General features: G+C 35.3%; 1 long non-coding RNA gene across 1 annotated transcript in view; it reads right to left on the bottom strand.

Annotated features, from left to right (window-relative positions):
- LOC134740285 (uncharacterized) overlaps nucleotides 1–6,490 on the bottom strand; it is a 77,255-nt gene extending 70,765 nt beyond the window's left edge. Inside the window, exon 1 of the long non-coding RNA XR_010127653.1 lies at nucleotides 5,585–6,490. This is a non-coding gene — a long non-coding RNA (uncharacterized LOC134740285). The remainder of the gene's footprint in view (nucleotides 1–5,584) is intronic.
- Nucleotides 6,491–12,748: the final 6,258 nt, after the last annotated feature.

Below are 12,748 nucleotides of genomic sequence, written 5' to 3'. Positions count from 1 at the left end.
CCCTTTGCTAATTTTGGATTTGCTTATTCTTGCTTTTCTAGTTCTTTGAGGTGACTTATTAGGCCATGTATTTAAAATCTTTCTACTTTTTTTGATGTAGGCATTTATCTCTATAAGCTTCCCTCTTAGTGCCACTTTTGTTGTATCCCATAGGTTTTGGTACATTGTGTTTAAATTTTTATTTGTTTCAAGAAAGTTTTTTATTTCCTTTAATTTCTTCATTGACCCAATGTTCATTTAGGAGCATATTATTTAATTTTCATGTATTCCAAAATGTCTAAAACTCCTCTTGTTAATGATTTCTGACTTATTCCATTGCAATCTGAGTAGATGCTTGATATCATGTCAATTTTTAAATATTTTTTGAGACTAGTTTTTGGGCCTAACATGTGGGCTATCTTGGAGAATGTTCCATGTGATGATGAGAAGAATGTGTGTTCTGCAGCTGGTGGATGAAATGTTCTAAGATTTGTCTTTTAGGTCTATTTGGTCTATAGTGCAGTTTAAGTCTGATGTTTCTTTGTTAATTTTCTGTCTAAATGATCTGTCCAATGCTAAAAGTGGAGTTGAAGTCCTCAGTTATTTTTGTAAAAGTCTGTCTCTTTTGTTCTAATAATATTTGCTTTATATATCTGGTGCTCCAGTATTTGATGCATATGTATTTGCAATTGTTCTAGGCTCTTGCTGAATTGATCTCTTTGTCATTATATAATTACCTTCTTTTTCTCTTTTCATGTTTTTTGACTTGAAGTCTATTTGGTCTGACATAAGTCTAGCTATTCCTATATGCTATTGGTTTTTGTTTGCATGTAATGTATTTTTTCATCTTTTCACTTTCAGTCTATGCGTGTCTTTACGGGTGAAGTGAGTTTCTTATAAGGCAGCATATAGTTGAGTCTTGTGTTTTTTTTTAATCCATCCAGCCAGTCTATATTTTTTAATTGGATAATTTAAACTGTTTACATTCAAGGTTGTTATTGATAGGTAAGGAATTGTTCTTGTCATTTTTGTTAATTTCTGTGGTTGTTTTGTACATCTTTTGTTCCTTTCATCCTCTGTTATTGTTTATCTTGCAATTTGGTGGCTTTTTGTATAGTGATGATGTTTGATATCTTTTTCTCTTTCATTTGCTTTTCCAGCAAGCTTTATATTTTAGTGTGTTTTCATGATCATGGAAATTGTCCTTTCATTTCCAAACATAGGACTCCCTAAAGCATTTCCTATAGTGCCAATCTAGTGGTGATTAATTTCCTTAGCTTTTGTTTCCCTGGGAAAGGCTTTATTTCTCCTTCATTTCTGAAGAATAGTTTTGCTGTGGATAATATCCTTGGCTGGCTGTTCTTTTCTTTCAGCACTTTGAATATATCATTTCATTTTCTCCTGGCCTGTAAGGTTTCTGCTGAGAAGTCCACCGATTGTCTGATGGGGATTCCTTTATACATGACTTGTTGCTTTTCTCCTTCTGTTTTTATCATTCTCACTTTGTGTTTCAGTTACAACAGTTTGACAATAATGTGCCTCACAGAGTACCTTTTAAGGTTGAATCTATTTGGGAATCTTTCAGCTTCCTCTATGTGGTTGTGTATATCTCTTCCAAGATTTGAGAAGCTTTTGGTTATTATTTTATTAAATAGGTTTTCTATACATTTTTCCATATCTTCTCCTTCTGAAATTCCAAACATTTGAAAGTTTGTTTGCTTGATAGTGTTTCACATTTTACAAAGGTTTTCTTCATTCTTTTTACTTTTTCTTTTATGATTAACTATCTTCAACTACAAAAATTATTTCTTCTGTTTGATCTAGTCTAATTTTGAAGTTCTTGATTGAATTTTTTATTTGATTCATTGAATTTTTCAGTTGCAGGATTTCTGATTGGCTCTTTTCCGTACATATCTTCTTATTGAATTTCTAATTCAGATCATGAATTGTTTTCCTGATTTCTTTGTATTGTTTATCTATGTTCTCTTATATCTCACTGAGCTTTCTTAAGATCATTATTTGAATTTATTTTCAGACATTTCATAAATGTTCTTTTCTCTGGGGGTTTGTTAATGGAGAATTATTGTGTTCCTTTGGAAGTGTTCATGTTTCCTTGCTTTTTCATGTTTCTTGTGTCCTTATATTAATATCTGTGCATCTGGTGCAGTTTTCTTCTTCTTCCAAGTTTATAGAGTGGCTTCATAAAGAAAACTGTTTTCCTATAGATGTATTTATAATGTCAGTTGGGTAGGGTGCTTTGGCTTTGGTTCTGGGTGGGCATTGTAGTGTAGTCACCAAATGATCATTTCTGCTGTAATCAACATCAGCAGTGTCCTTGAGTTCCTGAGTGGCTTAGGCTGTGGTTGTTTGTGGAGCTTATAATGTGGCTTTTCTGGGGAGAGGTGCACCAGGTGGGCTAGTCGTCAGGCCCTTAGGTGGCATGTGGGGGCACCAGAAGTGGTGATGGCTTTCCACTAGTGGACCAGTCTTTGAACCCCAGGTGGGATATGTGGTGCCAGTAATGGCAACAGCAAGTCAGGCAGGCAAGTCCTCAGGCCCCTGGGTAGGGAATGTGGGCACCAGTGGTGTCTGCAGCTAGTCAGGTATATTTTTGTTAGGTTTTGTTTTGTTTAACTCAATGATATGCTCTAAGCCAAAGTTCTGGCTATTTTTTCACAGGTAAAAGGAAGTGTAGCATTTACGGCATTGGATGAGAGATCACCTTAAATTTGCCTTAGTGCAAATCTCATCTGTCTGAATTTATCAAGAACAGGAATATTTGGGCAAATAAACATATATATGATCCAGAAAAGATGATTCAAGGTTTGTTCTTTGTGTGGAAAGTGGTTCAGAGCATAGAATTTGAAGTCAAATAGAGCTAGCTTCAAATCATGGTGTTCTTGTGTCCAAAGGCAAATTGCTAATTTCTCTGAACCTTAGTGTGCATATCTTTAAAATGGGATGAAAATAGCACAACTTTACAAGGTTATTGTGAGCATTAACTGAGATCACACCCATAGACCATATAATACAATGCCTGGTACAAGGGATGTGCTCAGTAAATATTAGCTGTGACATAAATAAGATCAAAATAAATTGAGGGAGGAGACCTAAGATATTCAGATGGGTTCTTTTTGTTGTTATTGTTTGTCTCTTGTTTTATCTTGAAGTAATATACAGAAGACGTTTCGAGGACTATTGAGCTACATAACCTCCAAGGGTCACTTCAATTCTAAGGTACCAAGTCTTTATTTTATAATTAAATATCTTAAGCCATCACTCACCTTTTCTATTCATTGTCCAATCATCACTAATTTGTTAAGAAAGGACACCCAACAAGTGCTGAAGCCAGTGTGGAGCAATTACAGGCCAGAAAATTAAAAGGAGAAAAGACTGGTCTGCATGCAGTTCAACAATTGCATAGAGCAACCAAGGTGTCCTAAGTGTCCTAAGTCATCATATTGTGCATGCACACAAAATAATGGCCAACATGTTGAATGAGATGATACATATCACGCTCTGTGCTTGGCATTTTGCATGTATTGTCTCACTTAAATCTCATAACCCTGAGATAGATACACTCATTATCACCATTTCACAGAAAAGAAAAAAAAAAGCTTAAAGAGATTTTAAAACTTACTTGAGGTTATATAGCTAGGAAGTAGCATGAACCCAGCCTATCAAAGCTCAAGTTTAACCACTCTACTACCTGTCTATTATACATCTTCCAGCCTTTTAAAAGAATAATTAACACACTGTTTTTCAATATTTTTGTTTTAATCTATAAAGTGTTCCACACTGTCTTTGTGAAGTAGAAAATCAGCAGGTACTGTGAATTAAGTAATAGACTGGAAAACTAGGTTCTGATCATAATTTGGGCACTAAATAGTGGGCAAGCCATTCAAAATCTCTGTCCTGCTAATCCTCTGCTTTAAAATAATGTTATTGTGTTTTACATCTAAAACCCATTTCATCCCTATAAATTGACTAATTGACTAAGAGTTGGTTTCATGGATGAAAAGTTGCAATTTCTTTTTTCTTTCTTTCTTTCTTTTTTTTTTTTTTTTTTTTTTTGCTGAGACGGAGTCTCGATTTATTGCCCAGGCTGACTGCAGTGGCGAGATCTCAGCTCACTGCAAGCTCCGCCTCCTGGGTTCACACCATTCTCCTGCCTCAGCTTCCGGAGTAGCTGGGACTACAGACGCTCCGCTAATATTTTTTTTTTTTAAGACGGAGTCTTGCTCTGTCGCCCAGGCTGGCGTGCAGTGGCGCGATCTCGGCTCACTGCAAGCTCCGCCTCCCGGGTTCACGCCATTCTCCCGCCTCAGCCTCCTGAGTAGCTGGGACTACAGGCGCCCGCCACCGCGCCCGGCTAATATTTTTTGTATTTTTAGTAGAGACGGGGTTTCACTGTGGTCTCGATCTCCTGACCTCGTGATCCACCCGTCTCAGCCTCCCAAAGTGCTGGGATTACAGGTGTGAGCCACCATGACCAGCCTAATTTTTTCTATTTTTAGTAGAGACAGGGTTTCACTGTGTTAGCCAGGATGGTCTCGATCTCCTGACCGCATGATCCGCCTGCCTCGGCCTCCCAAAGGCATTTTCTTAACCATCACAAAATGTGTAGGGGACAGTTCCTTGGTATTTACCTGACTTAGTAACACAGAGCATTTTCTCATTGAAAGCTCCAAGGCCTGGCACTTTCTCTACTTCTTGGCACCTTTGCTTCTGGGATTTCACTTTCTACTGCAATATCTTCTCTCCTAGATCTTTATTATCTCTACCCAAATTCACTTTGTAACCAACGTACAATTAAAGGTGAAAACGTCATAATAAAATCCATCTGCTTTATCTATCCAAGGCTGGAGACTTTCTTCATAACCAAGGACATTATTAAATTGCTGACTACCCTAACTAAGGGTACTAGTCCTTGGTATGCCTGAGAAACAATAGCATAGTACTATTACTGGTGACCAAATCATTTGAGATGATTAAGAAGAAAATAAACTCATTTCCAGAGTTGGTCATGGGAGGAGAGGGGAGAGAGGAGACCCTTTTAATAATCAATTATTAACTCATTCTGCCCATGAAAATATTTTTCAGACTTGCTTCCAACCCTTAAGAATGGAATAAAAGAATACAAAATGACATCAGCGCAGTCATTATTTTCATTCTCTCCAATACCAGTAGGTAGATTTTTGGCTGATAAATCATAGTTTTCAAATTCCTCCAATGGAAAATTCTTTGACTATAACTATTGAATACCCATTAATGTTGACAAAGTTGGACTGCCTGGCCTTGTTCTTAGGTTAAAACTGATGAGCAGACCCACTCCTTACCTTGCTTATGTAAAAAAGACTAACACAATCCTAGTACAAAACAATTTTATGACTCTGGCCAGTGACTACTTGGAAAGCAAAAGACATCAAACATTCCCCCCAAATTTTGATAATACCAAATGTCCTCCCCAAAATGTGTTGAACAGGAGAAAGAGAAAATAGAGATGCCAGTGATACTGCACAAAATCAAATCTGAATTTCAACTATTGCAACCTAATAGGGGTTTAGTCACTTAAGAAAAAAAAAACCTATTATTGGACACTTACATGTGCCAGGTGATATGAAGATAAAGAATACTATTCTTCCCTGAAGGAGTTGACAGTGTACTTACTGAAGGAGATGGTGAAGTAATCAGAGAATTCTAAGTTAGAGTTGAGTGCTTTCCCCACCACGAGCCATCACACCCGCAACAGAGTTGGACTAATTCTAGCTTTAGGAATCAGTTCACACCAGCTCCTTGAACAGTTGGATCCATAACCAAAAACCACAAGATGAGGGGTGAAATGTTCAGCCATCTCTGTAACAATGACTCAAGCCATCAGAAGCCCACAGAAGGCTGGAGCTGTATTGGAGAGGCTGCTGCCAAAGCTTCATGCTGACTCCATCTGTGTCATCAGCATTAACATCACACCTCCTCAACATCTTGGGGCACAGCTCACTTCTGACATTTTCACACTAGCAGCCAGTCAGATTCTGAAACTGATGTTTATGCTGCTGACATGTCATCTTCTTTTAGCCCTCTTACATCAGTCTGTCTGCTGTGCCTTTTCCGCAGCGCAGCTCAGTGTGGATCACAGGCAGTCAAAAAAAACAAGACAGGAAGTAACCCTAACGTCATGGAGTCCCTCCACAGGAGATGAGTAATTTGTGGGGAAATATTAGTGTTCTGAGTGTCCTCATCCCATCCTCTCCTGCTTTCATACTTCTGGTCCCACTGGCCCAAGCATCTTATTCCTCCACGTTCTTTGCCCTGATGCAGAGAAGCTTGCTTCGTTGTTCTTCTTAAGGACACTTCAGCCTTTGCTTTCAATCAGCCAGCTCTTCATTCAAGAGATCACCCTTTTGCTTCCTTGTGTCCATCACAATTTTCTTCTCAAGATAATCATCTCAGGTCCATAAGGGGCTGCTCCAGACACTTTGCAATGAATATGCTAATGTTGTCCTGTTTTTTAATTCTGTGATTTTTGAAAAATCTCCACAAGTTAATATTATTCCAATTTAAGTTACATTTACCACATATTTACTACTTTCCTGATGTTTTTCCTTTTTTTTTTTTTTTTGAGACGAAGTCTCGCTCTGTTGCCAGGCTAGAGTGCAGTGGTGCGATCTCGGCTCATCGCAACCTCTGCCTCCCAAGTTCAAGCCATCTCCTGCCTCAGCCTCCTGAGTAGCTGGGACTACAGGTGCATGCCACCACGCCCAGCTAATTTTTGTATTTTTGGTAGAGATGGGGTTTCACCATGTTGGCCAGGATGGTCTCAACCTCTTGACCTCGTGATCCGCCTGCCTCGACCTCCCCCAAAGTGCTGTGATTACAGGCATGAGCCACCACGCCTGGCCCCTGAATTTTTTCTTGTACCTTAGAACATCTATCTACAATTTTCCTTCTGCATGAAGAACATGTGTTGGAATTTCCTTTGAAGAAAATGTGCTGATGACAAACTCAGCTTTTGTTTATTTGAAAATAACTTTATTTACTTTTATCTTGAAATATGCTTTCCCTGAGTGTGGAATTCTTGGCTGGCAGTTATTACATCAAACTGAGAATAATCCACTATCTTCTGGCTTCTATTGTTGCTACTGAGAAGTCAACTTCAGACTAACTTTTATTCTTTTAAAGATAATATATCTTTCTGCTGTGGCTGCTTTTAAGATTTTTCTCTTTGTCTCTGGTGTTGTACAGTTTTCCTATGATGTGTCTAGGTATAGATATCTTTTTATTTATCTGGTTGGGGACAAATTCTAAAAGAGCTATAACACTAGTTATGACATTTTGATTTCCAGGGGTTCTCTATTTGGCTCTTTCATCAAATTTGTGATATCATTTTTATAGTACCCTATTACTTGAAGTCATTTTCAAACTTGTCTTCTATTTCTCTGAGCATATTTAACATGTCTATTTTATAGGCTTTCTCTGATATTCCAATATCTGAAATATTTGCAAGACTTTTTCTTTTTGTTTTTTGTCTGCTTTTATTGGTTCTTATGCATGTCAATTTGTTTTCTTATAGACTTGGTTATCTTTGGCAGTGTGATGACTTTTTTTTTTTTTTTTTTTTTTTTTTTTGAGATGGAGTTTCACTCTTCTTGCCTAGGCTGGAGTACAATGGCAAGATCTCGACTCACTGCAACCTCCACCTCCCAGATTCAAACGATTCTCCTGCCTCAGCCTCCTGAGTAGCTAGGATTATAAGCATGTGCCACCATGCTTGGCTAAATTTTTTCTTATTATTATTATTTAGTAGAGACGAGGTTTCACCATGTTAGTTAGGCTGGTTTTGAACTCCTGACCTCAGATGATCCACCCGCCTCAGTCTCCCAAAGTGCTGGGATTACAGGCATGCACCACCACGCCCAGCCTGTGATGACCTTTCTACTCAGGGGAAAAAAAAAAAAAAAAAATCACTGGAATGATCTCAGGCTTTCTTCATAGAGTACTTGGATTTTCTTCTGTTGGGTGCCCAAGAAAACTACCAACTGAGAACCACCTTGTTTTGTCTTTTATTAGATGTCTCACCTTGTTTGAACCCTGGATTTTTATCTCTGTAATCCTCATCTTACATCAAAACAATAGTTTAAAAGTACAAGAATACCCTCAGAAGAAAATAAGCTTCCATGGTCAGCTTTCCTTTCAAGATTTCTAGTTTCTCTTCAGCTTCTCTTGTCAGTTCTTTGATGTTTTCAGATTTTTTTTATTGGTTGGTCTGTATAATCTAGAACCAAAAAAGCTTTGGGTGTGATGAGATTGTGCATTATTCAATATTACTAGGACCATACAACTTTAAGGATATTTTCAAATACAACCAATTGAATTTAATTTTTTACATGGTTTTAGCAGACTTCTAGCCCCAGTTTATGAAGACTTCCTCCAGATCTGATAAAATATGATTTAAGGTAATGAATGGAGGAAAATGAAAGCATCTGTAGCATTTGTAGTTGTGTGCAACCAAATACTACAAGTTACATATGTGCATATAACTCAAAAACATTTTGTCTCGTAAATTTGACTCTAATTCTTTATTTTTAATGTCCCCAAGATATCTTATTATACAGTTAAACTATACTTATTTATTACTTATCATCAACCATTATATTTTCCAGTTTTTCATCATCATAATAACTAATACCGTGTTGTATTTGTTAGTTCATCAAAGAGTATAAGCATATACGGCTCTTGACAAGTACTGCCAAATTACCGTCCAATAAATATATACTCTCCAGCCACATGACCTGAGTTTTTGTTTCAACGACGATAACATTGACTGTTGTCACCAAAAAAATACATACAGTTGCTTAATGGAAAAGTAAAAAATATATAAATTTTAAAAGAGGGTGAAAGATATTATATTGTTTTAATTCTAATTTCTTTTATTATCATGACAAACTTTTTGTCTAAGCTTATTGGTCATTCACATTTCTCTCATAAATTATCTGTTCTCTGCTATTTCTAAATTTAAACATATATCATGTTTCTATTAATATATTGCAATACTTTACAAATTACATATATTGACCCAGTGCCTTTAACATATTTACAAATATTTTTATACTTTGCCTTGTAGATTGATTTACAATACTTTGTTACATACATAAGTTTGTAGTCAAGTATTCCAATTTTTTCTCTATGGTTTCAATAATGATGATGGATTGACAGGAAATCCATTTGTATAATTTATTACATTAATAATTTTTGAAGACCCAGAATAGCCAAAAGAATCTTGAAAAAAAGAAACAAAGTTGGAAGGCCAACACTTCTTAAACTTCAGAGGTTACTACAAAGCTATAGTGATCAAGACAGTGTGGTATTAGCATAAGGATAAGCAGATTGATCAATTCAATAAAATTTTAAACCCAAAAATAAACCCTTACAGTTGTGGTCAGTTGATTTTAGACAAGGGATCCAATACAATTCAATGGGGGAAAAATAGTCCAATAGTCTTCTTAACAAATAGTGCTGGAAAAAATAAATGTCTACATGCAAAAGAATGAATTAGGTCCCTTCCTCAAATCATACACAAAATTAGTTCAAAATGAATGTAAGAGTTGAAACTATGTAACTCTTAGGAAAAAAAAAAAAAAAAACCATAGAAGTAAATCTTCACGACCTTGGATTAGGCAATGATTTTTTTAGACATAACACCGTCAAAATCACCAAGAATAAAAGAAAAAGACAGGTAAGTAAGTTGGACATCATCAAAATTACAAACTTTCATGCTGCAAGTGAAACCATCAGGAAAGTGAAAAGACACCCCACAGAATGAAAGAATATTTGCAAAAAGTATGTCTAATAAACGATGAGTATCTAGAATAAGGAACCCTTAAAGCTCAATAATGAAAAATTGGCAAAGCATCTGAATAGGCATTTCTCCAAAGAAGATAAACAAATTGTCAATAAGTATCTAAAAAGATGTTCAATATCATTAGTCATTAAGAAATACAAATCAAAACCATACAACTACACACCCACTTGGGTGGTTATAATCAGAAAGACAAATAAAAATGTGAATGAAATTGGAACTCTCATCCTGCTAAGGAGAATTAAAATGAGGCAGATGCTTTGGTCTGGAAATCCTTCAATATGTTAAACATAGAGTTACCATATGACCAAGCAATTCCGTTTCTAGATGTATACCCAAGAGAAATGAAAACATATGTCCACACAATGACATGTTCACAGCAGCATAACCAAAAAGCAGAAACAACCTGCATGTCCATCAACTCATAGTTAAAAAAGTAGTATATCCAAATAATAAAATACAATTTGAGCATAAAAAGAAATGAAATACTGTTACATACTACAACATAATGAACTTTAAAAATATCATGCTAAGTAAAAAACTCCAGATATTCACAAAAAAATACAAAATGTTCACAATAGGCAAATATATAGAAGCACAAAGTACATTAGCAGTTTCCAGGAGATAGAGGCAGCTGGAAATGGGGAGTGATTGATAATAAATGAGCTTGGTGTCACGTTTTGGGGTGGTGAAAATGTTTAAAATTAAGTTGCAATAATAGCTGTATAATCCTGTAAATACACAAAAAACTAGGTTGAGTTCTACACTTTAAATAGGTAAATAGTATGTGTGTGAACTACATCTCAATAAAGCTGTTAAAAAATAAATGCTGGAAAGTAATTTGATAAAATTCTAAATCTGTTCATGATAGAAACAAAACTTTGCAAAGTGGAATTTAATAATTCTTTGACATAATAGAGAATATCAAGCCAATATTATATTTCAGCACATTTAATAGTAAAATACTGGAGGCACCCTCATTAAACAGATAAAGCAGTGTACTAATATTTAACATATTTCTGGAATATTGAACCAATGCAATAAAACAAGAAAAAGAAAGAAATGACATTTTCAACATTCACAAGAGATATTTTCTATATATAAAATTCAGTAGCTTGAAGAATAACTGTAAATTCTACACATGTTCATCCAAACAAAAAACTGAAGAGAATATTCCTCAACTCATTTTATAAGGCCAGTATTACCCTAACACCAAGACAAAACAAAGACATTACAAGAAAAAAAATTATTATGGTACAAAAGATCTCACCAACAATTTACAAAAATTCTTAACAAAATATTAAGAAATCAAAAACAGCAGTACATTTTTTAAAATCATCATAATAGACTTAGAAAGGCAAGGTTGGCTCACTATTTAAATATAAATAAATGTAATTCATTATATCAACAGACTAAAGGAAAATATGATTATCTTAATATAAGTACAAAAGTCACTTAACCAAATTCAACATGCATTCATGATTTAAAAAAAAAATGCTCTCAACAAACTAAAAATAGAAGGAAACTTCCTTAGTCTTATAATAGGCATCTACCAAGAAAACCTGCAGGTAGCATGATTCTTAATGATGAAAAGACTGAAGGCTCCACTAAGTTTGGGAGCAAGGCAAGGATGTTTTCTCTCATCACTTCTACTCAACATCCTACTGAAGGTCCCAGTCAGTGCAATAAGGCAGGAAAAATAAATAAAAGATAAGCAAATTGAAAGGAAGAAACAAAACTGTCTCTATTCACGGACAATATGAAAGAACGACTAGAATTAATATGTGAGTTTAGCAAAGTTGCAGGTCAATGTACAAAAAAATCAATTTTATTTCTACATATTAGTAATGAATACTTTGAAATTGAATATTTTCAAAATATAATTTACAAAAGCACCAAAAATAAATATTGTATTATACTTAAGTATCGGTGTTTTTTTAAAAAAAATGTGCTTACTCTGTATGCTGAAAACTTAAAAACACTGTGAAAGGAGTCCTAAACAATTGAAGATGTATATTATGTTCATGGATTAGAAGACTTAATATTGTTAAGATTTCAATTATCCTCAATTATCTAGACATCTAACATACTCCAATATATTTCCAAGACATCTTTTCTTTCCACTGCTCAGAGAGAATGTAAAGTGCAGAGATTCTTAATCTTTTTTGAATTACATATCCTTCAGAAGAAAATTTTAAAACAAAAAGGAAGCAGGGAGGGTACCTTAATACAAGACAACATGAGCAAGGGAAAATACATCTCTATAGTTCATATTATTAAGGAATATTAGAGCTGCATCCCTGGAAATCACCTTACCCAACACTCTGAATTACAAACGAAGAACTTGAGCCCCAGAGAGCTGATGCAGCTTGTTAAAACTCATACAGCCTCACAATTTTTGGCACGTCCTGGCAAAAGATAATTCTCCTGAATATGTATCCAAATTATTTTTCCCAAAACACTACATTATATATACGTAAAGAGTGATTTCCACCTGCCTAGAATACTTTGCATCTTGAGAACGTGAATCTTGTTTCTCACTCTGCAGCACTTACACACAGTAGGAAAGCCATAAAATTGTACTAAATTGCATTCAAAAATGCCCAATAAATTGGTCTATGCTGAGCAACTGATAGTTGCTTATTCTCAGATGAGGTTAGTGGACTTCATTTGAAGTATGTATGGCCCAGGATTCTCTGGATAATCTGGAACCAAGAAATTACCTGGAGCTAAGAAAGTCCTTTACCTCACCAATGGCAAGGATGGAAAAGGAAAGCAGTTCAAAATCACTGCCACCAAAGCATGCGTCAGAGAAATCAAGTTTGTTTTTTGTTTGTTTGTTTTCCTATCTAAGACTTAAAGCTGAAGATAAACAAAAGAACCAAGCAACTCACTTTTTTTTTTTTTTTTTTT

Source organism: Pongo pygmaeus, chromosome 9 (assembly GCF_028885625.2).
Source record: "Pongo pygmaeus isolate AG05252 chromosome 9, NHGRI_mPonPyg2-v2.0_pri, whole genome shotgun sequence".
Lineage (NCBI taxonomy): Eukaryota > Metazoa > Chordata > Mammalia > Primates > Hominidae > Pongo > Pongo pygmaeus.
This window is presented reverse-complemented; position numbering and strand designations above follow the sequence as displayed.